This window comes from Homarus americanus, unplaced genomic scaffold, assembly GCF_018991925.1.
Source record: "Homarus americanus isolate GMGI-L3 unplaced genomic scaffold, GMGI_Hamer_2.0 scaffold45469, whole genome shotgun sequence".
Classification (NCBI taxonomy): Eukaryota; Metazoa; Arthropoda; class Malacostraca; order Decapoda; family Nephropidae; genus Homarus; species Homarus americanus.
The window spans coordinates 271,357-287,484 of NW_024743834.1; the positions used below are offsets into that span (position 1 = coordinate 271,357).

General features: G+C 42.4%; 1 long non-coding RNA gene across 2 annotated transcripts; it reads right to left on the minus strand.

Annotated features, from left to right (window-relative positions):
- Positions 1 to 739: 739 nt before the first annotated feature.
- LOC121877549 lies at positions 740 to 13,464 on the minus strand. 2 transcript variants are annotated; one of them, XR_006091014.1, is made up of 6 exons: positions 13,339 to 13,458; positions 12,734 to 12,823; positions 12,320 to 12,480; positions 7,004 to 7,026; positions 3,792 to 3,931; positions 740 to 3,185 (listed from the first exon to the last, which is right to left on the minus strand). It is a non-coding gene; the product is annotated as an uncharacterized LOC121877549 (long non-coding RNA). The 2 variants fall into 2 exon arrangements; XR_006091015.1 differs by lacking the exon at positions 12,734 to 12,823 and having other exon boundaries at positions 13,339 to 13,464.
- Positions 13,465 to 16,128: the final 2,664 nt, after the last annotated feature.

The window sequence follows — 16,128 nt, forward strand, 5'->3', positions numbered from 1 at the left end:
GCTGCAAAGGTGAGCTCATAATTTCACAGATATTTCTTAACCCCAAAATAATTATTGATTCTGGATATATAAGTCTTTAAGTAAAATTGAACTCAAACAGCATAGGGAAAATACTTAAATAACTCCTAACTAAAGACTTAATCAGCGACCCTGAGAGACACAAACAATCGAGGTGTTGACTTTTGTAAAATAACGGGAAAATAAACGAGACGATATATCCTCTAATAAGTGTTATAAACTACTACTCGAATGTTTAAACACTGTAGCTTAATCATCACCAAGAGTACAGAAATATATATGTATGTATGTATATATATATATATATTTATAAACCATATATAAACCTCTATAGTCCCTTTTCTTCACGCCATCAATTATATTATCCCTCAGTATAAAAAAAAAATCGACTATATAATTATCTGATATGCATTTTTTACCCTCAGTCATATCTGAGGGAATGATGCTTTTTCGTATTATTTTTGTTACTTTACATAATTCATGGATAATACACACCTTTTTTTACACCTGGAAATGATATAATATGAAGTACAATAAAACGGTTATATCTCTTCCCTTCTGGTATTATAAGACAGGAATCATATGCTGAAGTAATATAAAATACGTGTAAATTTTCTTGTTTCTCAAGGGAGGGTGTAGGGGTGATGGTGTAAGGAAGGGGGTGGGGGAAGGGGGTGGGGGTAAGGTAGGGGTGGTGGTGTAAGGAAGGGGTGGGGAGGTCTAAGGAAGGGGGTGAGGGTGTAAGGAAAGGGGTGGTGGGGGTGTAAGGAAGGAGGTGGGGAGGTTTAAGGATGGAAGGGGGGGGGGTAGGGGGTAACACCATTGATAACCTGAATGAATTGATGAGTACGGGTGAGGGACACACGAACGCCTCAGCACATCAATGAGTCTGGCTCAGCGCGGTAGGTCTGTGAGTCTCCGTAGCCTCTTCTGTGACGGCACCAGGAGTCTACACACACAAACACACACAATATTTTTTTTCCTCCCTTTGACCCGAGTAACCTAAGACTCTTCCATGTCATCTAAACCGCATTAAGAAACTTGAGCATTTTTTGTGGCACCAAGAAACAGCTTTAAGCTTTTTCAGTGATACAAAGCTGTGCTCCATCGTCTTCAAGCTGAGAGACTATCCGGGAAGGGGGTCATGTAATTGTCTGTCTCCTTTTGCAAATAAATATTAGGAAAACTCTGAGATCTGACCCTTAAGTCTCGCCTGACATGTCACTCTATAAGAAGGAACCATCGCCACCATCCCCCTCTGTCTCCACCCAGTCCGTGTTATGATGACTCTTTTTACAGTTTACGTTTATCAAAGTACTGGCGATAATTTGAGGGTAGGACCTTAAATGATGACCTTAGATCCTTTTAAGATTCCCCGGTACCCTTTAGGATTAGTACTGAGTGACCCTGGCAGGCTACACCACATCCCTGAACACCACAGTTATTTACAATAATGATAAACGATAAGGCTAAGAACAGAGGGGTTGTAGATAATGGACTTCCCTAGGCCTTTTACTGCTATACAAAGGATTTTCTTACAATAGCATTTTCTTAATATAAATCTTAATACATCTTTATATATATAATTAAGGGGTAAACATGTCATTAGGAATCCACGTCGATCCTGTATTGATTGTGTGAGGTCAACAGACTGATAAGAACCACAGGGAGAACGCATGTGAGGAAATAATGGGCCGTTTGATTTGTCTTCGCCTAAATCCTCCATTAACGAGTAAATCATAATAACGTTACTTTATTCACTCCACGATAGAAAATTACATGTTCTCTACATCATCGCCAGTCACACACTACATTGTTTCTAAGTGAAAATATATATGTATAAATTCCTTCTGCCATAATGCCATACAAACTGGTCCCTCAGGAGAGCTTCACCTTCAAGAATCCTCTCCGAAGCCTTTGGAAAAATAATGAACATATGGTTGGTCAGATCTCCGCTAGATACACAAAAAAATAGTTTATTAAGATTTGACAAGAAAATTCTATGGGGGATAATCACGAGGCACCATACGAGAGGTTGACAGCGGACACCTTTGACAGCGTCGCCTCAACAGCAGTCGTCGACAAAATTTCTTTATGTATACCGGTATATAGTTTTTTCTTCATTTTTGTCGTTTACAGAGCGACGTCGTTGCAGGTTTTGAGCAATGCCAAGCCAAATGAAAGTGAAATTTGTGCACCCAAATCTTCTCTGGACGAGATTCACGCATTCTGGCCGAGAGGATCACTTCTCTTGGCCCAGTGATAGCATCCACTCTACTGGGCTGAGTGACAACAGCCACTCTAGTTGGCCGAGTGACAGCAGCCACTCAGCCTGACCAAGGGTTCGGTGACCTCTGACCTCGGTCTAGTGAATATTGAGACATGTACGAAGGCATTAGTTATCTCTCGTCAGGAAGCTACAGCATATATTCGCTTGAAATGCTTCATGCTGCGTTATGTACAAAGCGGAGGTGGTGATACTTGCGCGCGTGTTTTGATTAATGAAAAAGGATGGAATTTAAAAGTTTAAAAAGGCGCCCGGATCCTGAGAGGACGCCCTTTGGAAACACCTTGGCGCTCGTCGAAGGTGAACATATTGTTGACCTTCAACTAGTCTGTAGGTGATGATCTTCCCTTAGGTGGGTTAAATGAAGTCTTATAGTTGAGTAATAACTCTTCTAAATAATAACTTTCATACAGTTTTAGATGGACAATGTGTGTCTCAGCACACAGCATAACAAACATTACGTCAATGGTGGGTTTCGTCCTCATCAGAATATGGGCAGGAGATCGACGTCAGTCTCAGCCACAAGTGACCCTAGAGAGCTGTGAACTCCCCGTCCACGAGCCCTGGAAGAGCTGCGAACTACATGTTCAAGAGCCCTAGGAGAGATGTGAACTACTTGTTCACGACTCTCAGAGAGCTACTAGCTCAGTGTCCAGATGGCCCTACAGGGGAGCAGAGCGCTCTGGGGCCCTGACAGACGACGACGCCCTTGAGTAAGCCAGTCAGCAAAGAACACCTAAGTGGCAGGAAGCCGCCCACTACCAAGCCCTCTGTTGGCCTTTGTGCGAGTAGGGCTCCAGCAGGGGCGGCTCCTCCTTCAGATATAAAAACGGTCAGCCTCCGTCTAGGCTGCTCCAGGCACGAAGAACCTCACCAACAGCTGCAACACAAGAAAGATCCGGGTTAGTCAAGAGTTCCGAGTACTGTACACAGAAAGCGGCCGCCTGAGGCAACACTCTAGTCCAGAACTTCTAATGCCACTTTGAAGTTTCCCTGTAACTGGAGACGCAAGGACGCATCTAACTGACTCACTTAAATTAGGAATCAAAACAGATTGTCAAAATTTCGTTGAAATTACACAAAAACTTATAAGTAAAAGCTTCTGTAGATGCGTTCCCTTTAGTCCTGACAGAGGAAAATTTAATAGATAACACCATAAGGAGTTTCACCGTCAACTGTTCTTACACCATACTCTACAACTAAACCTTTCACTGTACGTTCGTATATTTGTGCGAGTTTCCTGTTATCATGTGAGTTGTTGGGAGTTGCTGTCTAAACTAACTCATCTCTCATGCTTTTCTGTTCACTTGACGTGTTTTGAAATATTGATGAGAAATTCATTTTCATTCCACAACTATGACTGCACAATGGATAACGCTATTACCACCACATACCACCACCATTACTACCACCCCACTACCACTACTACCACCACCACTATCACCACTACCACCACATACACATGCAGATAAATATACTTACTCACCATTTCTTCATCTCCACGTTCTCTCATTTACTCTCCTCTTTCTTTTTAGGTTCGTTGTGTGTCTCAGGGGTAGTGACTCTCGCCTTGGCCACAGCGTTCTGAATCTTTGCTTCCTTTAGTTTTTTCTCCTTCAAAGACGGCTGTAGGGTAGAGAAAACAAGGGTGGAGAGTTGAGACACAATAGAAAAAGGGGGGTTAAATCTACATAGGGGAAAAATGGATGAGAAACAAAGGGGGGTTAAATCTACATAGGGGGAAAAATGAATGAGAAACAAAGGGGGGTTAAATCTACATAGGGGGAAAATGAATGAGAAACAAAGGGGGGTTAAATCTACATAAGGGGAAAAATGGATGATAAACAAAGGGGGGTTAAATCTACATAGGGGGAAAATGGATGAGAAACAAAGGGAAAAAACGTAAAGTTGGTGATATCTGGGATCTACGTCTGGGTGTTATACATGATTAACTTTTATCTACTAAGACTCCTTCTCGTCACGTATTATGTCGGAACAAACAAAATTAATTGAAATTGAAAAATTGTAGAAAACCGGTGAAAACTGTAAACCCTCTCGCTTGATCGTCCCTAAATACTACCAAGTGTCAAGGGAATTTTGTCCACAACTGTACATAAGGGGAAAAAGGGTTAAATATGCAATAAAAAAGGTCAATGTCATATATAATTCCCCCCCCCTCCCAAAAAAAATAAGAGCAGAGGAAAATGGAAGGTGGACAAGTGTGTGTTAGTGTGACTAGGTGTAGTAATTAGTGTGACCAGGTGTAGTAATTAGTGTGACCAGGTGTAGTAATTAGTGTGACCAGGTGTAGTAATTAGTGTGACCAGGTGTAGTAATTAGTGTGACCAGGTGTAGTAATTAGTAGACCAGGTGTGCAAGGTGTGAGACAGGTGACTGACAGGTGTAGTAATTAGTGTGACCAGGTGTAGTAATTAGTGTGACCAGGTGTAGTAATTAGTGTGACCAGGTGTAGTAATTAGTGTGACCAGGTGTAGTAATTAGTGTGACCAGGTGTAGTAATTAGTGTGACCAGGTGTAGTAATTAGTGTGACCAGGTGTAGTAATTAGTGTGACCAGGTGTAAGTGAGGTGTGACCAGGTGTGTGGTGTGACCAGTGCAGTAGTGTGACCAGGTGTAGTGACCAGGTACAGTAGTGTGACCAGGTGTAGTAATTAGTGTGACCAGGTGTAGTAATTAGTGTGACCAGGTGTAGTAATTAGTGTGACCAGGTGTAGTAATTAGTGTGACCAGGTACAGTAATTAGTGTGACCAGGTACAGTAATTAGTGTGACCAGGTGTAGTAATTACAGTGACCAGGTACAGTAATTAGTGTGACTAGGTGTGTTGGTGTGACCTTGATCCTCCACTCTCACGAGACCTGTGACCTGACACGTCTCGCACAGGTATACAGGTAGGTCCATGACACAGAGGCGCGACGCATGACGGTCCTCGGCTGCAGGGTGACAGGTGGGACCACAGATTAAACTGAACTGTCGCTGGAAATCGTCCCCGAAACAGACAGAACGTGAAGCATCCTTCTGGTATGTATGTCACCTGCAGTGTGTGTGTGTGTGTGTGGGGGGTGAGGAACAGAGGGGGGCAGGAGGGTGATGTGGGGGAAGAAGGGGGGGTGAGGGAAAAGAGGGGCAGGAGGGTGATGTGGGGGAAGAAGGGGGGGTGAGGGAAAGAGGGGGCAGGAGGGTGATGTGGGGGAAGAAGGGGGTGAGGGAAAGAGGGGCAGGAGGGGTGATGTGGGGGGGAAGAAGGGGAGCCTGGGGGTGAGGGAACAGGGGGCAGGAGGGTGATGTGGGGGAAAGGGGGGGGGGTAGAAGGGGCTGGGGAGCTGTGGAGGGGGAAGGGGATAAGGGAAGAAGGGTGGTGCTGGAGGGAGAAGGGGTGCGGTGAGGGAGCAGATCGAGGGTGGGGGGGCTGGGGAGTTGGGGGAGTTTTATAACCTTACATAACCTGGGATTATACGGAGGAAATTCCGTTATATCGAGTGTCCGTTATATGTGACACTCCCCTCTTATGGATTATATGAAGAGAGAAGGCCGCTATATGGAGGTTTCACTATGAGAGAGAGAGAGAGAGAGAGAGAGAGAGAGAGAGAGAGAGAGAGAGAGAGAGAGAGAGAGAGAGAGAGAGAGAGAGAGAGATTGAACAAAGAAGAAAGTGAAGAAATTAATAAGATAGAGAAAGAAAGGAAAAACAGAATTAAAAAAAAAAAGACAAAATGAAGAATAAAGAGAGAAAGAAAAAAACAAATAGAAAAATATAAAGAAAATTGTGGAATAAAAGAAAATACAAAAAAAAACCCACAGAAATATAGAACAAGCAAACAAATACACTGAAAAAGACACCAATTACACTCGCTCTAACAACCAATTATACCAAGAGAGAGACAGTTTACTTGTAATTTACTGAACCATAACACCTCATAGTAACTACACATATGCAAATGAACGTGTACCTGTATTATCTGTCATTAAGAGAAACAATTAAGTTCATCCCCTATTATGTAAAGCCTATTAATGGAGTACAAATTAATGGGTACTATATTCTATTAAGATAAATGGGTATAATGGGCCCTAGTGCTAATAGGTTCCAGTAATAGGTTCCAGTCATATTGGGTTCCAGTCATATTGGGTTCCAGTCATATTGGGTTCCAGTCATATTGGGTTCCAGTCATATTGGGTTCCAGTCATATTGGGTTCCAGTCATATTGGGTTCCAGTCATATTGGGTTCCAGTCATATTGGGTTCCAGTCATATTGGGTTCCAGTTATAATGGCTTCTAATCCTACTGGGCCCCATCCATAATGACCAGGTTGGGTTAGGTTAGAATAGGTTTAGGTTATATTAGGTTTAGGTTATGTTAGGTTTTGGTTATGTTACGTTACAATATATTAAGTTAGGTTAGACTAGATTAGATTAGGTTAGGTTAGGTTAGGTTAGGTTAGGTTAGATTAGATTACATTAGGTCAGATTTAGGCTATATTAAATTAGGTTTATATTAGGTTAGGTTAGATTACATTAGGTTTAGGCTAGATTTAGGTTAGCTTACATTACATTAGGTTAGGTTTATGTTAGGTTAGGTTAGGTTTAGGTTAGGTTAGGTTTAGGTTAGGTTTAGGTTAGCTTACATTATCAACAATCTTTCCCATGCCTAAAATTGATTAATAAGTACCGGTATACTTACTGGAATTCCCCCAAATCCGTATACTGTGGAAGGAAGAAAGGTGTTAATAGCAATAAACCATAAATGAAAGAGATAAGAAAGATGGTAATAGCAATAAACCATAAATGAAAGAGATAAGAAAGGTGTTAATAGCAATAAACCATAAATGAAAGAGATAAGAAAGATGGTAATAGCAATAAACCATAAATGAAAGAAGGGAAAAAGATGTTAATAATAATAAACCATAAATGAAAGAAGGAAGAAAGAGAGGACAAAGGAACATTAGAAGTTATCATGGGAAGTTGTAATGTATTGAACGAGGTTAGTCCCAGGTAGGTTAATGATAGGATGACCTGTATAGAAGGTAGATCACAGGTAAAACACTTCATGATTTTGACCTTTTCTCAATAAGTGCTACAAGAGGAGGAGGAGGAGGAGGAGGAATAACAACAACAGCAAGAAGAAGAAGAAGAAGCGAACGAATAACAACAGCAACAACAGGAAACAAGAATAAGAAGAACAACAACAATAAAGAGGAATAATAATAATTAGAAGTAGAAGAAGAAATTGAAAAAGTGGAGATAATAAAGAAAAAAGAATATAATTAAAAAAGACGACAAAAAGCAGAATAAAGGACAGAAATAAATAACAAAAATAGAAAGATAGAAAGAAAGAAAGAAAGATAGAAAGAAAGAAAGATAGAAAGATAGAAAGATAGAAAGAAAGATAGAAAGAAAGAAAGAAAGATAGAAAGAAAGATAGAAAGATAGAAAGAAAGATAGAAAGACAGAAAGAAAGAAAGAAAGATAGAAAGAAAGAAAGAAAGAGAAAGAAAGAAAGATATACATAACATCCACAACACACACACCATCAGAGCGCCAGACAGTTCCCTGGGGGCGTGCAGCCGGATACACAGTTATTATAATAAGTGTAACTCTTATCGTGAATAATTAACTCAAACAATCGAGATAATTGCCTCATAACATTTAAGGACCTCGTTAAAGTCGACATTTTTCCTTTGTGGGCGACTGAGTGAAAAAAACAAACAAACAAACAAAAAACCAGCCAGTGCCAGCAATCATTAGCGCCAGGCGAATATGTCAAGCTAACGTTCGCCAGTCTTCTTCTGCCCACATACCTTCCTCTTAACTACAAAGGGTCTAGCGAGCAACACAAACCTGACCTACTTTTTCCTTTACAAAGACGAAGTTTGAATAATATTATCCGGCTTCTCCTTTCTTTCCTAGTTCTTCTTTTTCTCCTTCTCTCCCGCTTCTTCTTCTTCTTCTCCTTCTTTCCCGACTCTTCTTCTTCTTCTTCTCCTTCTTTCTCGGTTCTTCTTCTTCTTCTTCTTCTTCTTCTTCTTCTCTTACTGTCAAAGCTTCTAAGAGTGCATTTGACACACACACACACACACACACACACACACACACACACACACACACACACACACACACACACACACACCACAATGCATAGAGGTAAACACATGAGGTATCCCAGGGTGTCCGTCCGTTTGTAGCCCTAAGGGAGGATGTGTGTGCAAGAAGGCGCTAGCAGTCAGAGATGAAGAGAGAGAATGAGAGATAAAAAGAGAGAATTAGAGATAAAAAGAGACAATGAGAGAGATAATAAGAAAGAATGAGATAAAATGTAAAAATATAAGAGAGAATGAGTGAGAGAGGGAGTGAGAGACAGAGTAAGAAACAGGCAGATAGAGAAATACATAAATGAAAAATGTGAATGGAGTTGGGAGACCTAATCCCGTATTTTTAACAGTGTGGAGTAAAAGTTTTGACTATCCCACTACCTATCCAATCCTCACCCCTCCATAGCGTTAAGGATGAGAGGTGAGGGTCAGCTGCAGTCCTGAAAATAGCACAGCTTTTCATCTGACCCTTACCTGTGTGTGTCTGTGTGTGTGACACAACAAATGTGACGCACTACAACAACTGTGACGTGTGTGTGATGCCTACAACAACTGTGACGTGTGTGACGCACTACAACAACTGTGACGTGTGTGTGACGCCTACAACAACTGTGACGTGTGTGACGCACTACAACAACTGTGACGTGTGTGTGACGCCTACAACAACTGTGACGTGTGTGTGACGCACTACAACAACTGTGACGTGTGTGTGACGCCTACAACAACTGTGACGTGTGTGACGCACTACAACAACTGTGACGTGTGCGGCGCCTACAACAACTGTGACGTGTGTGACGCACTGCAACAACTGTGACGTGTGTGTGACGTCTGTGACGTGTGTGTGACGCACTACAACAACTGTGACGTGTGTGTGACGCACTACAACTGTGACATGTGTGACGCACTGCAACAACTGTGACGCACTACAACAACTGTGGCGTGTGTGACGCACTACAACAACTGTGACGTGTGTGACACCAACAACTGTGACGTGTGTGACGCCTACAACAACTGTGACGTGTGTGACGCACTACAACTGTGACGTGTGTGTGACGCCTACAACAACTGTGACTTGTGTTTGACGCACTACAACAACTGTGACGTGTGTGACGCCTACAACAACTGTCACGTGTGTGTGACGCCTACAACAACTGTGACATGTGTGTGACGCACTAAAACAACTGTGACGTGTGTGTGACGCCTACAACAACTGTGATGTGTGTGTGACGCACTACAACTGTGACATGTGTGTGACGCACTGCAACAACTGTGAAGCACTACAACAACTGTGGCGTGTGTGACGCACACCAACAACTGTGACGTGTGTGACGCACTACAACAACTGTGACGTGTGTGTGACGCACTGCAACAACTGTGACATGTGTGTGACGCACTACAACAACTGTGACGTTTGCGACGCACTACAAATGTGACATGTGTGACGCACTACAACAACTGTGGCGTGTGTGTGTGTGTGTGTGTCTGTGTGACGCACCACAACATTTGTAACGTGTGTGTGTGTGTGGCGCACTACTACAACTGTGACGTGTGTGACGCACTACAACAACTTTCCTTTTTTTCTACTAATAATGGCCTCCAGCCTCCCCCAATAGCTATACCTTCGCCGCCATTTTATTACCTTAAAATTAACTATCCTAATACATAAGTAGCTATCCTATCTGTGTTGAGTTAGTTGAGCGGCAGATCAATGCGGGATTCAGTGACTGTTGCCTCATAGTCAATATCTGCAACTGTTGTCGGCTTTGGGGCCGATGCTCTCGTTCTCCTGAGGCAGAGCAAAGCCGACCGAAGGAGAGAGAAGGACAGTCGATATCTCATCCAGGCTATAACATAACTTCTGGGAGGCTGCTTCTGTTCGGATAGCACCTCCGCGAGTCTGGCGTAGAAGCATCCTGCACTTGGTCTCATCCCACCAGAGGTTGTGAACACTAGAGGAATGAAGCTGTCTTGATCAACGTTCTGAGTTCTCTCCCCGTATGCCCTTATCTTGTCGTTCTCGTTCCTCCTGTGTGCAGCATCGAGAGCAAAGTTACGGTGACATGCGGTCATGGAATAAAAAAATCTTGATGTCGAAGAAGGCTTGCTGTCCCCGCGTCCAGAATCCTCGAGCACTGACATCAACACGGGCTTCGTTGGATGTGTTTGAAGTCCTATGTTGGAAAATCTCACCGTCCAATGGAAGGAGGGTCGGTTCTACCCTGACATCACGGCAGATTTCTTTCAACATATTTGCTGTGAGATCCCTTACTTCGTCATGCCTCATGCATATGAAGCCCCCTTTCTTGCACACCATGGCGTGATCGACGTCATAGGAAGAGCCACACACGCATTGGGAGGGCAAACCTTCTACTGGCCAACCGTACCTTAGAGCATTGGCGTCTGTAAATTCTTGTTTAGTGAGACTGAAACCATTTGTCCTTATCAGTAACATAGTTAACCAGTTCAAGGCGCCCACCTCCTGCGCTATAGCTACTTTTTTTTTCAAAATCTCTGGTACTTGCAGCAACAGTTGCTGCAACTTCTCACTTTGGTTGTGATGTTGATCTGTCATAATGGACCTTCGAATCTTGTTTACTTCACTGGTATCCACCTCCCCTGTTGCGTTCTGAGCTATTACGTGGTCTGTGAGGGCTGCCGAGAGATTAACTGACTTTTGATGTTCGGTGGCAGCAATCTCCTCTGGATTGGTCAATCCCATACCTCCCAGTCTCGGTGGTAGTGCAAGGAGTGATCTTTCTGCTGGGGTTAAGTGAGGGTGTTTCACTAATTTGGGAATGAAATTGACGCTGATAGCTTCTTCCAGAGGGTGGAGGAGGGGTCCAATATCAGGGATAGTGCGCATCAGGTAGTTCCGGCGATGCTCGACTCCATGGGTGAATGCCGCAAAAGCCGCATGTGGCTCTGTGTTCTCAGACAGAGCTTGGTTTTCCCTAACCCACTCATTCACCTTTCTACAACAATTGTGACGTGAACTTTATAAACACTGTAATAATAGTGTACAATTGTATATATCATAACTAGCTGGGGTACCCGGCGTTGCCCTGGTTTGTTTAGAAATGGCAGTTTATAGCCAATTCCCATGACGACTCTACATTCACTACTGTTTTCTACAACATGCACTACACTAATATCTACACTAAATTTACTTCACTATCCTTGGCCAAGTCTAACAACAATACCCAATTTCAGGTCTAAATTAAATATTTTGGTCGGCCAGAAGTAACCCCCCCCCCAATTTAAATGTTTTTTTTAATGAGGGGGGGGGGGCGGACCACTAAGGCCAATCTTTCAAAATTTAACCTTCGTGACATTTCTGGAGTACATACACTTAACCTAACCTAACCAAATTTCAGGTCTCTATCATGTAAACTGTAGCCGTGTATAGCCAAGAGACATACAATATTATATAGAATTATAGATATATATATATCAATCAGTGCACAGGTGTTGTAACTAAGTATTGGTGCAACAGGAAATGACTAACCAGGTACAGATGGAGCAGAAAGTATATACAAGCGCAGAGGTAACATGGTGAGTGTGGAAGCGCAGGTGCGACAGAGGATGAGTAAGTATACTGCAGGTGCGACAAAGAACGAGTGTATTTGCCCAGGTGTCAGAGATGATGAGGAACCAAGCACAGGTGTCGTAGATGTATCAAAGTAAAGCACAGGTGTCGTACATGTATCAAAGTAAAGCACAGGTGTCGTACATGTATCAAAGTAAAGCACAGGTGTCGTACATGTATCAAAGTAAAGCACAGGTGTCGTACATGTATCAAAGTAAAGCACAGGTGTCGTAGATGTATTAAAGTATAGCACAGGTGTCGTAGATGTATCAAAGAAAAACAGTTTTTTTTTTATCAAGCAGAGGTGTGACAGGGAACTCACCATTGCCCTTGCCAGGAACCCTGCCCCCGGTACCCATACTGCCCAAAACTGTGACCAGCGACATAATGATGGTGGCGCTCTGTAGGTGTTCAACTCAGCAGATGCTCAGTTCTGGGAAGCCGTGTATATGCTCAAGAGATGATCGCTTCAACTGCGATAGCCTGAGGAGGGAGAAGACGATACCTTGTAAAGATAAAGATATATATATATATATATATATATATATATATATATATATATATATATATATATATATATATATATATATATATATATATATATGTATATTTATATATAGTATGGGTCATGTAAAGAACGATATGTACAGTATAAGTGCGCGAGGACGATACATGGTAGATATCGTAGAGGGTTAATGCGATAATGTGAACAATATTCTTCTTAATTAATCCTAACCTTACATCCGGTAGCCGACACAAGACATTAAGAGGCTTAGTACGCATGCGCCAATCTTTCATAACCTCTGTTTATTTGCTTGGTCGTTAACTGCAGATGGAAGGAATAAGGGAAGAAGTTACATTTGGTTCATAATAGAAAAAAATATATATTAAAAGTTACGATGGTATAAGACCATACTATTGAAATATGGTAATCTATGCCAGACACGACGTTCAATGGTTCAATTAATAACTGTCCTCTGATAGGTGAAGTGAGGACTCGGCTAACTTGTTTACTCGAGCCAAGAGACAAAAGCCGAGCTGAAAATGACATCCAAATACCACTGAGGCTCATCGTTACTAAAGACTCTCTCATAGTCTCGAGCCTTTGTCAACCAGTCCACAGTTTTGATATATTTCTTCTTCCTTCACTTACTAACACAGTCTACAGTTAACAGTCAACAGTATATCCTTATCTTTGACACTATTCGATTTTTATCTCAGACGAAATTATGATGTATGAAAAACACTAATGAAAAATCTTACATTATATCTACATGAAATATTACATAAGGTGTCTCATTCACTAAATTCGTGATAAATGACGTGAGTGACCCGTCTTACCTGAGAGTGTAGACAGCTCGTAATTCCAGCGGTTATCAACAAAAAAGCACAAAGTAGTCGCACAAATATATAACCCGTCCGCTCCCGAGATGTATGTGCTGTCGACTGAAGAAGCTTGCTGGGCCGTCCCCGCTTATAATGTGACTCAACGCGAAATTCAAACAAGTGTTGGACGCGCATGCTCTAACAATCCCGTCAATATATTCCCTTTATATAGAGACAAAACTACAATCACCTGGACATACCTAAAACATTAAATAATCATTGTAAATATTAATGAAATATTGTGATAGAATTTTGTTCAGATAGAAGGAAAAAGAAGGGGGATAATTGAGGTATGTTTTGGCTTCTCTCGCAGACAGGGTTTCGGATACGAGGTGACGTGAGAATTGGACATGCGTAGGTGGAGTATTCTTGAGGCTAGGGTTCGTGGGGCAGCGTGACTCACAACACGATCTGTGGCTACCATCAAAACCTCACAGCAGAAGTTGACTGTTAGTTAGGATTTGATAGTGGATGGATGGATGAGTGGATTAATTTCATACGGTTAGTGGATTTAAGTGGGTGATTGATGGATTAATTGAAGCGGGTGGATGGATGGGCTTGAGGTGGTTGATAGAAAAGAACAGGCAATTGATCAAGATGGATGAAGGATGAGTTGATTGATGTGGTTGATTGATTAGGTTAGTTGATGTGTGTATTGACTGGAGTAATGAATAGATTAGACAAACTGATGAATGGATCTTGTTGGAAGGAGGGCTGACGCTGATAGGTTAAGGCTAAAATTAGATAGAGGAACCTGATGGATTGAGGAAATTGATAGATGGAAGTAATTGACTGATTAGGGCACTTGATGGACTAGTTCATGTCCCTACAGATGACTGATTAGGGCACTTGATGGACTAGTTCATGTCCCTACAGATACAGCCAATCAACTTGATCGGTTGATGGATGGATGCTGCTGATGGGTGATGACAATTCTGATATGGATCAAGATTTTTGCTTATTGATGGATTGAGGCAAATGAACCAATGACTGAGACGCGGGAATGATTGTTGGAACAGTGAAGGTAATTGATAGACTACAACAGTGAGAGATAGGGACAGTTGAGGCACTGGTGAGGTTGATGGCTTATAACAGTCAAAGATAAGGATTATCTCTCCGATGGGGCTTTGTCATGCAGGATGTTGTAGGAGGGAGATTTACTTCAGGAACTCATCAGCCCCAGCCGATCCTCCTCCCCCTTATACAAGGTTGTTTTAATTTCAGGAATTGAGAGTTATGGAGAAAAAAGATCTAATTTAAATGACTTTCTACAAGAGCAGAAACTGGACGTCTCTCCGGAGGAGCAAGAAATAGGAATCCTTCTGGAGGAGGATACAGGGGCGGAGGAACTTATATTCAAAGTAATGTGGCAAAAAATTCATGTCTTCTTCAATGTGTTATCTAAGGAGAGGTGCAAGAGGTCCCTTAATTAATGTACAGGTGAGAGAGGACTTCAGTAGACATGTGTTGACACCACTGTATATAGCCATGTACTGACAAGACTTACTTCTAGCAAGAGAAGTATATAAAAAAGTTGTGGAATATCATCCTCTTATTACGTACTTACTTCGGTCAACTATACATAAGAAAAGGGATTCAAATCCATTGGTTAAATTAAGGTCAGATCCATGAATTTGTGAAGTTGGACGAAGAGAGAAAAGAGAATTGAAACTCTAGAAATATTAGTCCTAGATGATGTCTGCTGAACGTGGCTTTTGTCGTTTTACTTTATTAGTTCCTTTATTATAATTCAAGGTTGCATGTTACACTCAAGACTTCATAATATTTATGGAGAGAAGATGTGGTAAACAAATATGCTACTTAAGGCTAAATGAAGCAGAAAATGGCGAGTGAGAAGTGATGGGTAGAGCATGAGATGAGCAGTGAGAGGTAATGGGTAGGGAAGTAGGTGAGCAGTGAAGGGTGGAGGGCAGGGCAGGAGGTGAGCTGTGAGAGGTGGTGGGCAGGGCAAGAGGTGAGCTGTGAGAGGTGGTGGGCAGGGCAGGAGGTGAGCTGTGAGAGGTGGTGGGCAGGGCAAGAGGTGAGCTGTGTGAGGTGGTGGGCAGGGCAAGAGGTGAGCTGTGAGAGGCGGTGGGCAAGGCAAGAGGTAAGCAGTGAGAGGTGGTGGGTAGGGCAAGAGTAGGGGAAGGCATCCTCATCAGGGGGCACACCATATTCCTGCCTTTAATGACACATTCAGACACCAGAGGAGTATACACATTCCTCCTCCTGCTCGTCCTCCTCCTCCTCCTCCTCCTCCTGACCTGCTAATGATTATTCGGGGTTGTGTTGTGGGAATACCTCATGAGGGGCCAAGCGGGAACAGTCACCGGAGCTGAAATACCCATAATGATCTACAAATTCATTATCACCTCAGTGTTTGATCACTTGGAGGAGCAAGAAAAATGCAAAGCCCTACTGACTTATTAAATTATTGTTCCGCCGCAATTGGGAGAGGATCTTGAGGTCTATCTGGAGGGGAAGGAAAAGTAGAGGAGAAACTAGGAATACTTCATAAGAAATAGGATCTCCGAGTCTAAGACTTGACTTCCAAGAGTTAAGTGTCCTGGATCTGAGAGTACAGGAATTGAGCGTCATCCTTTTAGATTCTGAGAATCTAAGATGTGAGAATATACGGTTTGAGAGTCCATGATCTGAGAGTCCTTGATCTGAGAGTGCAAAACCTTTAAAACTATGACCCGAGAGTCCAAAATCTGCCGGTGAGGACTTAAAAATTCAAGATCT